Source organism: Hyaena hyaena, unplaced genomic scaffold (genome assembly GCF_003009895.1).
Source record: "Hyaena hyaena isolate Hyena2069 unplaced genomic scaffold, ASM300989v1 scaffold_66, whole genome shotgun sequence".
Classification (NCBI taxonomy): Eukaryota; Metazoa; Chordata; class Mammalia; order Carnivora; family Hyaenidae; genus Hyaena; species Hyaena hyaena.
Window position 1 is genome coordinate 4,341,537 of NW_024080696.1, and position 16,297 is coordinate 4,357,833.

At 40.2% G+C, this 16,297-nt stretch overlaps 1 pseudogene; it reads right to left on the reverse strand.

Moving 5' to 3' along the window:
* Window positions 1–12,119: 12,119 nt before the first annotated feature.
* On the reverse strand, window positions 12,120–12,262 carry LOC120231894 (annotated as a pseudogene).
* Window positions 12,263–16,297: the final 4,035 nt, after the last annotated feature.

The window sequence follows — 16,297 nt, forward strand, 5'->3', positions numbered from 1 at the left end:
GCCCAGAGGGCTGCACCCTCAGTGTACAGATGAGCAGCAAGGATCATGTCTCTCTTGATCTTAGTGCTGAGTGGATGGTTAAACAATCTCCCATGAGTGTTCATAGCCATAAGCCAGGGCTCACATGGCTTGTGATCCAAATTCATGCTAGTGTTGTCTGAAAAACTTCAAGCAAAGAATATAATTCCTAGAGTTCCTGAGCTGTTACTTTCAACTGCAACAGGGGTCTCAAAAGATTCCACAGATAGAGTTTCAGGGAAAAAAAAAATCACAAAACACACAGACACCATCAGGGGAAAGGACCGTGCAGCTCTTGAAAGAGAATCGCCGTCACTCTGCAGTTCCTGTCCTTAGATAGCCAAAAGATTCTCTTTAATGCTGCAATAAAGTCTTCCTTTATTTGATCAAATCTTACAGAGACTTTGTTCTTTAACAAGTACCACAACTCCCTTGTTATCAGTTCTTGCCCTCAAATAGTATGCTGACAGCATGGATCTTAAGGATAGCTGTAGTGAGGGCTCTGTGGCCCCTCCCCACCTTTCTCTTTACTGTTGCTGCACTGGGTTCTGAACTGCATCCTGCAACCCCACTCGTTCCTTTGTAATCAGAGTGCCAATGATCTTATGCATCTCTCTTTGGTATCTGCTTGAATAACATACTGGATGAACAAAAGGGGCTTACTGTATCCATCGGGAGTTGACTGCAGAAGAAATGTATTAGGAAACTCTTATGGGAAATCTCGCTTATGCTAATCAAACACAATTTGGATGATAGTAAATGCCAATTAAGGAGAGTGAAACCAGAGAGGTAAAGGGATGGCCACCTAATTCCCCACAAGAGTTGAACACATGAAATAACTAGTCTTATCATTTTGAGACACAATGGGAAATAATCTACCGCCAAAAGTCTGGTTTCTGCAGATAAATCTTTCCCAGAAAGGTGAATAAAGCAACTGTTAGCCAGCTTTCAAAAACCTAACATGGCACTGTTACGAAGGATGGCATTTTGTAAACGTGTGCTCTGCTTCCGGCAATGATCGCACTGTTTCAAATCCCCAGGCCTATAGATGGGGATAAAACTGTCCTCGGTTCTCTGGAGAACTCTATGCTGGCTGGCTGCCAGCTGCACCTAGGACGGCTTTTTCTTGAAATTCCCACCAGCACTTCTGTTTGCAGTCTCACTAAACAAGCAAACCACCTGGTTGTTGACAAGACTCTGACTGGTAACATTGAAGGAGTGGCAAGAAGACAGAAGGGAACACAGCTCCTGACCTTCCTCTCAGGCTGAATTAACACTGTTTGGTTAATACAATTAATCACAGGGACAGAAGATGCGCTCAGGAGCTAAAGCCTGTGCCTTCTTCACAGCTTCCCTTTACTCAGTGAGAAACTATTTTGAGATTAATTGGACTTTTATCTAAAACACCCAGTAATGTGACCCTTCTTCGCTCTGCAATGAACAAACCGAGGCACAATTATTTCCTGCTGAAGGTCAGGTACACAGTGGTATTTGAAAACAATGCATCATCAGGCATTAAGGAAGTGAGAAGAGCATTCCACTTCCTCCTTTCCTTATTGGAAAGGCATTTTTGATTTCAGAGTAAGTGAAAATTTAGGGTCCAGGAGTAGCAATTCTGTCAAAACAGTAAATTAAGTATTCATCACTTGCAGATGAGCTTGGGCAAAACTGGATTTATCCTGTACAGAATCACTTCAGATACTGGGGCATTTAGGCTACAGAGTAGTTATTATACATTTCAGTTACTGTCTCAGCAAAAGATCTTTCCTTCTCCACTCTCAGTTCGCTTCATTTCAAAAGACATAGCTTTCTCTAGATTTGAGAAATCAGTCCTCCTTCAAGGATCTTGTTTGTAGTACTGTGATTACTGATCTTGTTTCTAGAACTCTAAAGAACAGGAAAGGGACGCCTAGGTGGCTCAGTCGGTTAAGCGTCTGACTTTGACTCAGGTCATGATCTCACAGTTCATGAGTTTGAGCATCAGGTTGGGCTCTGTGCTGACAGCTCAGAGCCTGGAGCCTGCTTTGGATTCTGTTTCTCCCTCTCTGCCCTTCCCTGCTTACACTCTGTCTCTCTCTCTCAAAATTAAACATTAAAAAATAATAAATAAAAAACAATAAAATAAAAGAACAGGAAATATATCTGTCCATAAACAAATAAATATGGGGCACCTGGATGGCTTAGTCAGTTGAGGGTCCAACTTGGGCTCAGGTCATGATCTTATGGTTTATAGGATAGAGCCCCACATCAGGCTCTGTGCTGGCAGCTCAGAGCCTTCAGCCTGCCTTCAGATTGTGTGTCTCCCTCTCTCTCTGCCCCTCCCCCACTTGCACTCTGTCGCTCTCTCTCATAAAAAGTAAACACTAAACAATTATAAATAAATAAATATGTTTTCACACATATTTTTAAAAAGAATGATGCTTGGATTTTTAGCCTTAGTAACTACTGATGCAGCCAGCTAGTCCACTAATTTAAATGACCAAGTATTTATTAAACATCTACATTTCAAAGCATAATGCTGTGCCAATTAAGTCAAATGTCAAGGGAGTGATAAAAAAGTAGTTGAATTTCATAAATTTCATACCTGAGGGTCTCAAATCAAAATGTGGTCATTTTTTAAAATGTTGAATTCTGACTCAGTTGAATGAAAGGTTTCCTACATACTCCTCATTAGGAAATAAGTTTAATGGCCCTGTCGATCCCTAGGAATCTATTCCTATTGAAAAATAAAATGTCATTTTCTCACTATCATCATCAACAACAACACACTCTTAACCATCAGAGTCTAGGAAAGAACCCAAATATTAAAGGGTGGCTCGGGGAGGGTCTGAATACCCTGTCTGTCATGGGGGTTACAAGAATCTATGCATACGTACACACTCATAGAACTGTAACCAATAAAAGTGAACCTTACTGCATGTAAAAATTTTGAAATCCATTTTTAATGCTTTAGAGGAATTCAGAGGCAGATTTTCCATGAAGCTAATGAAGCTGAAGCTTCAGGGTTGCTAATAAGCACACATCCTTCTAAGGTCTTGTACCTATTTTGTACTCTTTTTCATAAAGTGGGCTCCATCCCAAACTGTATAAGCTCCAGGATCTATAAAACCTGCATTCATTCCTTGTAGGTATGACTCTATAGTAATTAAATTTATTTCCATGAGTTCAATACAGGGAAAGTTAAAGAACAGAATGAGGCAGCAGATGCTGAATTCTGGGAATTCATAAGAAGAGTGATATCGAAGGATTAGGGAGCTCAGTGGGACTTGGATTGGGTCTTTGTAATAAAGAGTCTGACAAACATCTTTGATGTTTGACTACCGATGGCTTTCAAGCCTCATCACTCCTCTCCCCCTTCTGCAAGCTGATACAAAATCTGATTGCCACTATCTTTGGTGTTAGTAGTAAGTTCAAACCACATGAGCCCCAGCCCATGTGGGAGCCCTCATCCCAGTCACACTCTCTAATCACAGGCTCCTTTTCCTATTCTCTCAACTCTTTTGACGCCACTTTGGAAGCCTGCATTGCTCTCTATAGAAAGTCCCATATGTGAGTAACAAACCTTTCCTTCCCTCTTGGTGCATGCACAACATCATCAGGCTTGACATCCAAACCACATTTGGGGTGGGAACTGAATACTGGGTAATAGTTCCATCCTGTTCTATTTCTGCAGGGTGACCATACCAGTCTTGACAATCTATATAATTTAGATGCATCAAGAAGAGAAGGGCATTTCAAGGAGAGAAAATTACTTACACAAAGATGAAGAGTTGGAAACATGAAAACCATGTTTGCAGGATGATGTCATTAAAACTGCAAAAATTGCACTGATGAGTCAGAAGGTTGGTAAGAAGACTAATGTAGGAGGTCATTGAATAGACATTAGAAATGTGAATTTCTTCTTTCGTACATCAAGACACTACCAATGATTTTTTTTTTGAATGGAGAAATAATAGGGTCAAATAAGCATAAGAAGAATATCTGTCTACTTATTGGAGGTAAAATGGGTTGGAGACAGCGAGGTCTACGGGGAAAAAAACTATCAGCCTAGAATGGTAAGGACTTGGATGCTGTAGTGTCAATGGAATGGGAAGGAAGAGAGGGAGGACTATAAAAACACAGTGAATAGAGACTTACCAACAGGGATGTTAAGAAAAGGGGAAGGAAAAGACTAAGGATGGCTAAAAGATATTAAATGACCACCACAAGAAAAAATTCCATAGAACAAGCATCAATCACTAAATGGAGAGTCTCTTTGTGACACCTGTCTGGATCATTCATTGTAAAATGATTCACATCCAATTCAATTCAAGAAATATTGATTGAATTTTTCTTTCCGTGCTAATAGCACTCTCACAACCATGGTGAACATTTCTAAAATCCACCGGACTTTCTGCAAGAAGTGTGTCAAGCCCCAACCCCACAAAGTACAAGAAAAACAAAGATTCTCTTTACGACCAGGGAAGGTGGCATTATGACAGAAAGCAGAGAGGCTATGATGGGCAGACTAAGCTGATTTTCCAGAAAAAGGCTAACCCTTACAGAGAAGGTTGTGCTGAGGCTTGAATGTGTTGAGCCTGACTGCAGATCTATGAGAATGCTGGCTATGAAGAGATACAAGCATTCTGAACTAGGAGGAGATAAGAAAAGAAAGGGCCAAGTGATCCTGTTCTAAGTTTCATATTTTGTAATATTATGAAGTCAGTCAAGTCTTGAGGTTGTGTTAAAAAATAAAAGAAATACTTATTGAGCATATATTTATTCAACAAATAATTACTAAGAACAGGCACTGTACAAGGCAGGGGGCAAAGAGATAAATAAATAATCAATAGCCCCTTGCCATCCAGGAACTTAAATTCTAGCACAGGGAAACTGCTCTTTATTCAACTCAGTAGAAAACAATGTGGTAAATGCTCTATTCGTTTAGGAAGAAAGGTCCAGTGTATTCTGAAACATGGGAACAATTACCTTTTCCAAGAAGATAGCATTTAAGCTGTGCCTTAAAGAATAAACAATTTTTCATAGTGCATACAAAGACTAAGAATGTTTCAAGAAAGGAAGGAACAAGAACAAATAAATTTTTCAAATCAGCCATGTGTTCAGGCTAAAAGCATAGCCCTCTGCCTGGCTTATGGAGCAAAGTACATGTGGAGAGATGTGGTGAAAGAGAATGTGAAAAGGTTGACTTGAACCAGATTACAGAAAAGAAATCACTGAATGTTAAGGCAACAGGAAGCGATCAAAGGACTTAAATTGGAAAAATGATATGTCCTAAGTTTCAGAAAATTTACTCTGATATTAATGGAGAACCAAGGACCATACAGAGTCTAGATGCAGAAAGAGCAATTGAAATAAATATTATTAAAATGTCACTACTACCCAAAGCAATCTACACATTCAATGCAATCCCAATCAAAATTGTAGCAGCATTCTTCTCAAAACTAGAACAAACTATCCTCAAATTTGTATGGAACCACAAAAGACCCCAAATAGCCAAAGTCATATTGAAGAAGAAAACCAAAACGGGATACATCACCATCCCAGACTTTAGCCTCTACTACAAAGCTGTCATCATCAAGACAGTATGGTATTGGCACAAAAACAGAAACCTAGACCAATAGAATAGAATAGATAACTCAGAAATGGACCCACAAATGCATGGCCAACTAATCTTTGACAGAGCAGGAAAGAGTATCTAATGGAAAAAAGATAGCTTCTTTTCACAGGTGGTGCTGGGAGAACTGGACAGCAACATGCAGAAGAATGAAACTAGATCATTTTCTCACACCATGCACAAAAATAAACTCAAAATGGATAAAGGACCTGAACGGGAGACAGGAAACGATCAAAACCCTAGAGGAGAAAGCAGGAAAAAACCTCCTTGACTTCAACCACAGCAATTTCTTCTTTGACACATCCCCAAAGGCAAGGGTATCAAGAGCAAAAATGAACTATTGGGACCTCATCAAGATAAAAAGCTTCTGCATAGCAAAGGAAACAATCAATAAAACTAATAGGCAACTGACGGAATGGGAAGAGAAAGTTGCAAATGATTTATCAAATAAAGGGCTAGTATCCAACATCTATAAGGAACTCATCAAACTCCACACCTGAAAAACAAATAATCCAGTGAAGAAATGGGCAGAAGACATGAACAGACACTTCTCCAAAGAGGACATCCAGATGGCCAACAGACACATGAAACGATGCTAAGTGTTTCCCTCCTCATCAGGGAAATAGAAATCAAAACCACACTGAGATACCACCTCACGCTGGTCAGAGTGGCTAAAATGAGCAAATCAGGAGATTCTAGATGCTGGCGAGGATGTGGAGAAATGGGCACCCTCCTACACTGTTGAGGTGAGAATATAAGCTGGTGCAACCCCTCTGGAAAACAGTATGGAGGTTCCTCAAAAAAATTAACAATAGAACTCCCCTATGACCCAGGAGTAGCATTGCTAGGAATTTACCCAAGGGATACAGGGGTGCTGATGCATAGGGGCACATGTACCTCAATGTTCATAGCAGCACTCTCAACAATAGCCAAAACAAGGAAAGAGCCTAAGTGTCCATCAATGGATGAATGGATCAAGAAGATGTGGTTTATCTATACAATGGAATACTACATGGCAATGAGAAAAAAAGAAATCTGGCCATGTGTAGCAACATAGATGGAACCTGAGGGTGTTATGCTGAGCGAAATAAGTCAGGTAGAGAAGGACAGATACCATATGTTTGCATGTACAGGAGGATTAGGAGGAAGCTAAAGGAGGGCCTTGAGGGAGAAGAAGGGGAAAAATAGTTGGGGAGAGGGAGGGAGGCAAACCATGAGAGACTCGTGAATGTTGAGAACAAACTGAGGGCTGATGGGGGTGAGGGAGAGGAGAAGGGGGGTGATGGACATGGGGGAGGGCACTTGTGGGGATGAGCACTGGGTGTTATGTGGAAACTAATTTGACAATAAACTATTTGTAAAAAATAAATAAATAAATAAAATTAATAAATAAAATTTAAAAAAAAAAGAAATACCATATGTTTGCACGTATAGGTGGATTAGGAGGAAGCTAACGGAGGACCTTGAGGGAGAAGAAGGGGGAAAATAGTTGGGGAGAGGGAGGGAGGCAAACCATTAGAGACTCTTGAATGCTGAGAACAAACTGAGCGCTGATGGGGGTGAGGGAGAGAAGGGGGGTGATGGGCATGGGGGAGGGCACTTGTGGGGATGAGCACTGGGTGTTATATGGAAACCAACTTGACAATAAACTAAGAACAAAAAACATTAAAAAAAATTTTAAGTGAACCTAAATGTATATTTAGTTGGTGGCAAAACCATACAGAAAGGAACCAATTAAAGTGATTTTAAAGCATGATAATGTGACTATTCATACACAGTGGAACAGACTCTAAAAACAAAAGAACTGAAAAAAACCTTAAGGTGTTTTCAATAATCATTTTGTTGTTGGTAATGCTGACATTGATACTCTGACATTGTTCTGTGTTTACCATGGGGAGAAACAAGTATGCAATGAGATGATATGCTAATTCTATCATTCCAATGACATTGAGAGCCAGGATTCTCAGGGTATAAGGAAGAAACTATAGGGGCACCTGGGTGGCTCAGTCAGTTGAGTGTCCGTCCGGCTTTAGGTCACGATCTCAGGGTTCATGGGCTTGAGCCCTGGGTCAGGCCCCATGCTGACTGTACACAGACTACTTGGGATTCTCTCTCTCCCCCTCTCTCTGCCTCTCCCCTATGCATGCTCTCTCGACCTCTCTCAAAATAAATAAATATTTTTTAAAAAGAAAGTACAGATGTAAGATGAGATATATTTAGTAAAAGCCTTGTCCTCATTTAGAATTGGAAATACCATTTTGAGTTCCTAATTTTATCCTAAAAAAGTAAGTATTTCCAAGCTCTGCTGATTGAAAAGTCCCCCCACGATGATTATTTCAGTGTCAGTGTGTACACTAGCGCCAAGAATTTGTCTCCATAACCATTTTGGAGTACAAGGAACTAGGGATCCCTAAGGAAGTGTTTGATTCCAACTCTGGCACAAGGAAGAAGCTGATCCTAGAACACCTGGTCATGACAGATAGTACCAATGTTATCAGTCTACTGGGGTGTCCAAAAGACTCAGGAGTATACCTGAAGAGGCTCCCACTGGCCAAAGAGGAGAAAATGTGAGCATCTTTACCCTACAGTATCTGCAGAACTTTCTGAAAGTCTCTAGGCAGGAAGGGCCATGCAGAGAGGGGAGTAAAGATGCAGTACTAAGCTGAAAACAGAGGAATCAAGGAAACACCTGCAGTCCGGACGCTGGAACTCCAGCCTTCTCCACTGCCGACTACAAAACACAGGCAGCCAGTCCCATACCCCCAGGCAGAAGACGGTAGTGACCTTCTCTGGAGGAAATGAACCTGAAAGGACAATACATACTATTGTTGCTGGGAGGTCAGTTAAAAAGCTCTGTGTCCACAGCACAATCTACCAGTTAATTAAGCCTGTACACGCACACAGATCTTCCAATCAGCTTTTTAGTGTCCTATTCTTAGCTATAAATGGACAATGATAATCAGCCACTTGAGGAAAGCCTCCACCACAGGAACCAAAATGAGACAATGCAGAAAACAGAAGAAAATTTCAAAGATACTATAGTTAATAACTTCAGAGAAGAGAAAATGATGGCAAAAATGACAAATCCAATTGGAGGGTTGGAAAATAAGGTCTAGGAGAGGACAGGAAGCTCAACAACAACAACAAAAGCAAAGATTTAGAAAAGTAAACAGAGAATTAATCCAGAGATCCAGATTAATAAGAGAAAAGAGAGAGAACAATAGAAATAAAATTGTTGAAGAAATATTATAAGTTCTTAAAACTAATGGGCGTAAATCTCCAGATTAACAAGCCAATGAAATTAATGAAAGATCTGCATCATTATGAAATTTAAAAACGCTAAAAAGAGAGAAGATGTTGAAAAGCTCTGAGGGATGGGATGAGGGAAGAACGGATTCCACTATGGATCATAACATAAAATGATGGGAGATTTTCAACAGCAACACTGAATTTAGAAGACAGTAGAGCAATGTCTCAAAAAAATTCTGAATGCAATTATTTTTAATCTAGAATTCTCTAATCAAATTATTTGCCAAATATGAGGATAAAGACTTTTTTAATGAATAGACTTAGTTTTTTTTAATGTTTACTTTTCAGAGAGTGAGAGAGAGCAGAGGAGGGCCAGAGAGAGGGAGACAGAGAATCCCAAGCAGGCTCCACACTGTCAGCACAGAGTTCAACATGGGGCTCGAAGCCACAAACCATGAGATCATGACCTAAGCCAAAATCAACAGTTGGATGCTTAACCAACTGAGCCACCCTGGTAGCCCAAATGGACTTTAGTTTTTAGAGAAGCTTTAGGTTTACAGAAAAAAATGGACAGAAATCACAGAGTTCCCACATGCTCCTTTCCTATACTTTTCCCCACCAGAGCAAGAGCCCCAACCCTACAAAGTCACCCGTATTACATTTTATTACATTTATAACATTATGTTACATGTGGTACATCTGTTATAACTGATGAATGAATACTGATACATTATTATTAAGTAAAGCCTATAGTTTCCATTAGGGTTCACTCTTTGTGTTGTACACTTCCATGGGTTTTGACAAATGTATATTGTTATGTATTTACCACTCCAGTATCATATAGAGTAGATTCACTGCCCTAAAAATCCCCAGTGCTCCACTTACTCATCCCTTTTTTCTTCCTCCTAAACCTATCAGCCACTTACATTTTAGTAAAATATCTCTATAATTTTGCCTTTTTGCAATGTCATATCATTGGAATCATGCAGGATGTAGCCTTTTCAGACTAGCTCTTTTCACTTAGCAGTATACATTCAAGCTTCCTCCATGCCTCTGCATGACTGGATAGCTATTTTTTTTTTCATTGCTAAATAATATTGCATTGTATGGATGTTCCACAGTTTGTTTATCCATTCACCTAGTAAAGTACATCTTTGTTGGTTCCAAGTTTTGGCAATTATGAATAAAGCTGCTATAAATATTCATGTGCAGGGTTCTGTGTGGACACGAATCTTCAGTTCATTTGAGTAAATACCAATGGGCGTGATTGCTGGATTGTATACTATGTTTACTTTGTGAGAAACTGCCAAACTGTTTTCCAATGAATCAATGACTGTTCCCCAGCATTTGGTGTTGTCAGTATTTTGGATTCTGGCCATTTTCCAATAGGTGTGTAGGGGTATCTCATTATTGTTTTAATTTGCAGTTCCCTATTGACCTATGATTTGAGCAGCTTTTCATGTTTCTTTGACATCTATATATTTTCCTTGGTGAGGTATCTGTTCAGATCATCTGCTAATGTTTTAACTGAGTTATCTGCCATCTTATTGTTGAGTTTTGAGAGTTCTTTGTATATTTTGGACAAAGGTCCTTTATCAGATAAGTGTTTTGAAAATATTTTTTCCCAGCCTGTCACTTGTATTTTCATTCTCTTATATAAAGACACTTTTAAACAAGCAAAATCTCAGGAAATTTACTTCCCTTGCACCTTTTCTAAGGAAGCAACGATGATCTTCTCTCTATCCAAATGAGATAAAGATCTCAGAAGGATGACATATGTGAAACATGGAACCCAAGAAACAAGATCCAACACAGGAAATAGCCAAAATTGAATTTCCTAGACTAATGGCAAAAAAAAACAAGCTCCAAGACATTGGGAGTAAGCCTAGAGCAGAGGTCTCACATTCCAGTGAGTGAAAGATAATTATTGGGGGCATGTAAACAATATTAAATTTATTTTTATGTTAGCCTTTTAGATTTTCTATTTTTGTATATATTTCATGATGTACACACTATTTTATTACAGAAAACATCTATTTTATAACAATACAAATATTAAAGGTATGTGCTGAAAATTGATAACAGTCCAGCATTTAAAAAAAAAAATCTAGAAGCTCCTAATCCAGGAAGAACCAGTCCAGAACAGAACAGAAGGCCAGAGATGCACAGAAAGAATTTTACAGAATAAAATGGAACTGATAAATGACATGGGAGTTTTGACCATGTGGAAAATTGCATAGAGAGCCATTTTACAGAGCTCTTGGGAAGTGGGAAGACTTACCGTGTTTCAAAGAAACTTAAGCAAATAAAAATGACAATTATTAATTCCAAGAAAAAAAAACAAAAAATACACAAGAAATAAAACATAATTATAGCATCTTACTTACATCCGTAGTGAACAATATTCTCATAATTATCATGAAAACACTGACTTTGTGTTTAACTAAAAATTAAAATATAATTACATCAGGAAGATTCAAGAAAGAGCAGTTAAGAGAAAGTCCTCACTATCTGTATAAACTTGGTAAACGAAGAAATCCCATTTCTTTATTATTATTAATCTCAGGGGTTTTTTTATTTGTAATAGTTTTTTAAATTTTGTCTCAGACTTCTTCCTACCAACCTCTATCACCCGGCCAACTTGGGTCTCTGGTTCCCAGTTGATGATCTGCCTCTCTAGTGTGGGCTCTACCTCATCCTTCCTGAGCTTTGACCTCCAATCAAGCTGCTGCTCTGACTTATCTTCCCCCCCACAACCCCTCACTCCCAGCCTGGACACCTCTCTTCGCTCTGAGTACTCCCCCGTGATTTCATATGGATGAAAAAAAGTGGAGGCGCAAATAAAAAAACAGCAAAAAAAAAAAAAAAAGTTCAAACTTAACGGTTGTCTTCAGTTGCCAAGTCAGGCAAAAAGAAAGTTGCGTTGCTTAAGAGCTCAACACGGAACTTCTCAATGTGACTCGCTCTCACCACTTAGTGAATTCTTCCTGTGAGAACCACACCCCCACCCCCACACTCCCCGGTCCCCCCATCCCCACCCTCCCCCGNCCCCCCCCCCCCCCCCCCCCCCCCCCCCCCCCCCCCCCCCCCCCCCCCCCCCCCCCCCCCCCCCCCCCCCCCCCCCCCCCCCCCCCCCCGCAAACAAGGAGTCTGTCCTGCCCCTAACCCTGGGGGCAAAACGCAGAGAGAGCAACTATGGAGGCACGAATTGCTCAAGCATGGTCTCAAACCTGAGAAGAAGGGGAAAGAGGGAACCAGTGCCCCACAATCACAGATTGTGCAGGAAGTTGCAGGGGTCAGCCCAGCCGGAGTGCAATGGGCAAGCCTCGCCCCGGGAAAACCACCTTCAAGGTCATCGCATCTCCCCTCCCAGGTAAATATATTAGTTTTAAATATGGACATACGTGAGGCGCCTGAGTGGCTCAGAGGGTTAAGCCTGACTCTTGATTTCAGCTCAGGTCAAGATCTCATCGTAGGTCAAGATCTCATCGTTCATAAGATCAAGCCCCTGCGATGGCTCCGCTGACGGCATTTACCCTTTTGGGATGCTCTTTCTCCCTCTTTCTCAGTGCCTCCCTTGCCTGCACACTTGTGCTCTCTCTCGCTCTCTCTCTCTCTCAAAATAAATAAGCATTTAAAAAAAAATATGGAGATATGTATCAAAAGAAGCTGCCATAAAATAACAGAAAGTGGTTCCTCTTGAGACCGGCAAAGCAAATAAGGCTGAGTGGAGAAGGGATTGTTCTCTTTTTATGCCACTGAGCACTATTTCGTTTTGTAGAATATTCACATATCAAAATGTAGGAAACTATTCAACATATAATGTTAAGTGAAGAGAGAGGATTAAAATTGCTAAAAATTTTATAGCAATATATAGCTATTTGGATAAATTTACCAAATTCCAAATATACATGTCTTCTGTTAATAAAAAAGCTAAATGAACTACATCAAACTATGTTTTTAAAAGTTAAAAATATACCCGAGGCACCTGATTGGCTCCGTCGGTTGAACATCTGACTTTGTCTCAGGTGGTGCTCCTGTGGTGGGTGGGTTTGGCCAGCATCAGGCTCTGTGCTGACAGCTCAGAGCCTGGAGCCTGCTTCAGATTCTGTCTCTGTCTCCCTCTCTCTTTGCCCCTGCTCTGCTCATGCTCTGTCTCTGTCTCTCAACAATAAATGTTAAAAAAAAAAAAATTTTTTTAAATTAAAAATATACCCAAAGTAGTTACCACTGCGTGCTAAGCTAATGGAAATTTTAACATAATTTTGTATTTTTTTTCACTATCCGCAATAAGATATATTACTTTCTCAGGCAGGGGGAGAACTTTTTAAACTTTTTTGACCTTCAATCACTAAGGAAATTGATGAATTGCAAACAGGAGTCACATGTAACTAACGTGCCCCAAACCACAGAAGCCTGAAAGGCACAAATTGGGTAGCACTGGGTCATCACCCTTTTTGGGGGAGGGTTGTTTGTTTTTGCTGAATTTCACCCTGCAGGATTTTTCTACAAAGAGCTCCCAGCCACCCAGCATTTCTGGCATTCCCAGGGCCTGCCTCAAATGCGCTCAAACAGGAGCAGTCCCATATGGTGTTAGATAAGGCTGCTGCTTCCTCTGCCACCCACTGGAAGTCCTGCGGCCCAGGCATTGACAGTCATGCCCTGTGACCTCTGGAACTGGCAATCCTCCAAAGCCTCCGCCTTCCCTACCTCTGCCCTGAGTTACAATCTGCTTGAGGGCTATGAAAGAAATCCCACCAGGGCCCTGGGGTTTTAGAGAGATTTCAGTAAAAATAGCTCTTTCAGGATTTCATTTATTGGCTTATAAACCTAAAGTTTCAGAGAGAGAGAAAGAGAGAGAGAAAATGCAAGAATCAGTGCAAAGAACTGGGTGAAAGGAAAACATTCCACAGGACAGCTGTTCTTCCTTGACTCCCCATATTCCCTGGGGCTTCAGCTGAGCCAGAATTGCCGGCCAGACTCCTCTTCCTTAAGTTCATCTCGCTCAGCTTTTTTCCTTGGGGGCTCTTTGGTGTGTCAGTGAAAAGAATTTTGTTGGGTGCCCCCACTTCACAGACTTGGGGAAATGCTCAGTCATATCTGAATTCCAGAGGAGAACATAGATAGATAGGTGCTATTACGTACCCTCATTTTCCAGATGAGGACACTGAGGCACAAGAGTTGAATAAATTGCTCAAGGTCACACACTACTAAGTGGCAGCATGGCCCCAGGGTAAATATTCTCACCCACCACAACACACTGACTTGGGAGGGTGGAATGGAGCCTCCACTTCTTGCCAAGCTCCATGTGGTTACAGGTAGACCACTGCCCTCAGAGCCTTTACCACTCGTGATAATAACAATTACACCTGCAGACATCTGATAGAAATTCTAAGAACAATCTTACGCATGCACCAGGTCTAATTCAATTACCACCCCTTTTATGGAAGTAAGTTCCTGGAGTCTCCTAGTCAGGATGGAATCTCTTCCTCTTTGTTTTCCCACAGCTCTTCAACTCTAGACAAGGTAACACTGCCTGAGTCTCCTTGCAATGAGTGATTCAGGTGATCAAGCTCTGTAACTACACTGTAACGCTGTTTGCGGCAGTGTTCATCACAGCACATGGCACAGAGCAGGTGTTCAACTCCTAGGTGTCTTTGTTGAGTTACCCTGGCCACTGTTCAGAGCACATAGTGGGCACACAATGTCTGCTGATTGATTATTAAATGGCCATTGAGGTGAGGCCCCTCCACAGAAGACCCTGTAGAATAAAGTATTAGGTTGAATCCTGGGACACTGCCATTTTATAAAACAAACTGTTCACATATTGGCGGTATCACATGGGTCAATTCAATATAAGAAAAATATCCTAACTGAAATAGCCAATAAACCGAGGAAAATGTTCCCTTGGAAGATTTTGAAATCCTTATTCTTGGATACCTTTTATAATCTACCTGTAGCTGTTTAAATATTTTTTAAAATACCCAAAAAGTCCACATTCTAGACTATGTATACTCAAATCTTAGAGATGAAATTTGATTCCAACATCTTTGTTCAGCCATGAGTCCCTACGATTGTGTGCAAAAGGCTAATTCTTAAGAGTTTACCAACAGAGAAAGCAATTTTGCTCACTTAAGTATCTTTCAATCTTGGCCCAAAAGACAGCTGAGAAATATCTTCTGGGGCCTGGTAACGTGGGGTTTCTATGTGCAGTAAATTCCCCCACTCTCCTTCTCATCCCACCCTCTATCTGCCTGCATATTGATGTTTGGGGACTATGCTGACCTTTGGAACTGACATCAATAGTGGGGATTCACCCAGTAGGTGAGAATGTTCCTCACCTGGCAGTGTTCTTGTGCCTGGCTCAAGCCTCTGCAACTGAAGGCAGTAAAGGTAGCTGACAATGTAATTTATCCACACTTCACCTGGAAAGGGTATCATTTCTTTGAGCTCTCTGGAGACCCTCGCCTCATAAAAAGGCCCAAGATGCCTGTCAGACCAAACAATGCCTGTTGTATTTTATTACATCGGATGAAACACAAGGCTTAATGCTCCATTAGCGGAAGGTTTCATGTTCACTCCGGGAAGGTGGTTCAACATTACAGTATCTTATCTTGTTCTTTCTTATGTTTTTAATATAAACGGCCTTAAAATTCCCTATTTTCATCCCCCGCACCCACTGCTTCAGGCATCCAGAAGCTGTATTATCAGATTCTACAGTCTAAGAAAATGTGGTATTATAAGAGTGCCAATATATACGTGGTATATTTTTTTTTTCTAGATAAAACTACAGTCTGAAAGAAAGAAGAAGTTTGCTCTCTAGTGGCTGATTTACAAAAGGCTCTGAAAGCCACACAATGAGATATCTTAGAGGAAATTTAACAGTGCTATCTGTGTAACAAGGTCTGAGTAATTATTTTGTTTTTATTTATTTTTTTAATTTTCCTTACAGTGAAAAACCACATCATAGAAAGTGTTTTGTGAATATTTTTTCCAATTAAAATTTTTCCTATCATTAAGCTAATTTCAATTCTAAATTCTTAGAGTAGCAATTAGGTTTCTAGTGTTTTATTAGCATATTATACCTTTAGAAAGCTCTGTGGATTTTTTTAATACCATATAATTAATGTCTATTATAGCCACGTTGCCCCATAATATAATATCATTAGAGCTTTTTAAGCTATCTTTTAGCCCTTTGCAGAAAGATTACACAAATTCAGGGAGAAATAGTATAATTTTTAATATGATGCTAATTAATATCATTTTATTGCTCCTTTTTCTACAGCAACTCAATGTATAAAATGTTACTAAAGTTAAGAATTATAAATGAAAATATTTATTCAATGTGCCCCTCTTTTTAAGCCCTCCTACCATGTTTTACTTTCCCATTTTATTCTCCCAACAATCCACCTCTGT